Here is a 2,885-nt window from a genome sequence, read left to right as displayed (position 1 = left end):
ATCACAAAAACTGTGATTTTTGCAGTGTTTTTGGATCTTTCAGGAACCCGGTTTTCCAATTTGCTTAATTCAGCCATCAAATGGATTCCAAAATCCATAAAAATTGGTACCTGCACTTGTTATAACTCTAATGTCGAATTGAAATCATAAAAATAAATTTTTAACATTAAATTAATCCGAAAATTGCATTAAACCCTAACAATATGCTATTTTTGACCTAATTCACCAACCAGTTTCAATCCAAGACCTGAATCAGGGGTCAAATCTCCATGAAAATTTATGAAATTTTACAGAGACTAACTAGGAAAGAAAACAGAGATTTCCCAATTTACAGATCGTAAAAATCATCTCCGGTTAGGGAGAAATCCGTCCGGCAATCTGAGCTAAAATATATCACTCTTAACAGGGATTAAAACTGCTATTCAAGATTGAAAATACAGTAATAAATAGCAATCCTAAACAAAAATTTCTGAAATTTTAGTGGTGACCAGTAGACAGAAAAATAACAATACTAACTTTTTACATATCTAAAATCGGATCTGTGGTTTGGGATTTATGACTAACACAAGTCTGATTAGAATTTTGGTAAACCCTAACAAGCTTTAACTTTAAAAACAGGTTCTCTGAAAGGGGAAAAATACTAAACAGTGATCAAAAAATCCAAAAATTTCACATAAGACATATCTTCTCAATGTGAGTCCATAGCACTTTACAGATCTAAAATCGGATATAAGATGAGAGAAATATCATAACAGCAAGTTACCTTCTTGATTTTAACCACGATTTTAAAGCTTTAAAAATCCGATTTGATGTCTGATTTTTTTGACAGGGTTCCCGAGATCCAAAACCTCTGATTTTTCTACAGTAACTCAATAACTCATTCATGCACCACATATAAAAAAATCAGAAATAAACAATGAGAACTTCAATCCGAAATAACATTATCTTTACTGTTCTAAACCTAAAACACACAGAAATTTAAGAAACTTGAAAAACCATGCATTAACTAATGTAAATAAATAAAATAAACCATAAAATAGTAAATAAAACTTATTTCTATGGTATAGAACGTAAAACAAACATGAATAAACCATGAAAATAAATTAAAAACAGGGAATCAATGGCTGAAATTTGATATCACCTTTAAAACATAGATTTAACCCATTAAAAAGAGTAAATCATATATTTTATTGGTTAATAATGCAAAGAATCATGTTAAAATCAATTCTAATGGATTAAAATCTCTGTAAATCATCCAAAACAGGGTTAGATCACCTTCTTGGAGTGTTCTTGCTGATTCTTGATGGTTCTTGAGGTTGAATCCATGAAGGGGATGACACCAATGGCTAAAATTGATTTAAAACATGAAAAAGTATAAAATAAAACTAAAAAATATTAAAAATATTACCTTGGTGCTTGCAGCTGCAATGGAGGAAGGTGGAGGTGCTGGAGAGGAGAGAGAGGCCACGAAAATTTGAGAGAAAAGAGCCCTCCTTTTGGTCCCCCTTAGGTCCCTTTTTATAGTTTTTCAAAAAGTCACTTAATTAGGGTTAATTAAGAGGTTTTTTCATTTTTTTAGGACTCTTTCTAATAAATCCACTAAAGGCAACGATTTTTTGTGGTTTTCTAACCTAGGTGGGACTCTAATTAATCCCTAATTAGCCCCTAACTAAACCTAGAAAACCCCCAAATGTGATGCCACTTGGCATCTTTCACATTTGCGTTTTTAAAACACCTTTAAAAACATTTAAAAACACTAGTTTTAAAAACTAATTTTCAAAATGAGTTTTCAAAATGGTTTTGACTCTTCTAAACTTCTGACACTAACCAAGACATTGACTAACCCTAGTCTAGCCCTGACTTACTCGAATATGGCGCCACCCCGAGTGGGCCCTACTTGAGTTTTTCAAAAAGCGATTTTAAAACTTGAAATTAAAGGAGTTTTCAAAAGATTTTCAAAAGTAAACTTAAAATTAGGATTTTTGAAATGGCATAAGGTCCTAACTGAGTTAGAATTCCTCTCGATATGGTGCCAACTGAGTGGGCCCACATCGAATTTTCAACATTTTTGAAATAAACACTGAAAATGGCTTTGAAAAGGGGTTAAAATTGACATTTGAAATTCAAGATCTTTGAAAATAGGGTCTCAAGCGAACTGGAACTTCGGGTTAGAGTCCTGAACCATTAGGACTCTGAGATTTTACATTTTAAAAGCCAAATAAAAGAATTTTCAAAAGATTTTATCAAGAAATGATGAAATAAGTCAGAAAACACAGTCAGGGTTAGACTCTCAACTCGACCGAACTCTAAAATAGAATCCTGAACTAACTGGACTCTGTAAAATGATCTAAATTTCGAAAACAAACGAAAAAGATTAAAAATGGAAGTAAAACAGACTTCAAAACAGACTCCTGACCGGATCAGGACTCTGAGACAGAGTCCTGATCGGACTGAAACTTTCAAAATTTTGAGAAATTTGATGAATAGAGGAATTCAGAAGCGACACCACCTCAATGGGTCTCATCTGTGAATTGAAATCGATTAAAATTTGAATTTGAAATGAATCCAGATTGTTTCCTTGAGAAAATATTTCGAAATATAAAGTCCTGGGGTTGGAAAATGACAGAGTATTGAATAAAAACCCAGATTTTGAAATTGATTTTGAAATAAAGCTTTAAAATTCAAATCTGGATTGAATGTTTTGAAAATAGGAGTGTTGGATCTCAAAAATGAGATGCAATGACATGCAATGCTATGCAATGACATGCAATGCTATGCAGAATACATGCAATGACATGCAATGATCTGTAGTGACTTATGAAATGGACAAACACTGGATGAGGGTGAAAATTTGGGGTGTTTACAATTCATCTGCATAAATTTGC

This window comes from Nuphar pumila, chromosome 9 (assembly GCF_984573655.1).
Source record: "Nuphar pumila chromosome 9, dmNupPumi1.hap1.1, whole genome shotgun sequence".
Lineage (NCBI taxonomy): Eukaryota > Viridiplantae > Streptophyta > Magnoliopsida > Nymphaeales > Nymphaeaceae > Nuphar > Nuphar pumila.
This window is presented reverse-complemented; position numbering follows the sequence as displayed.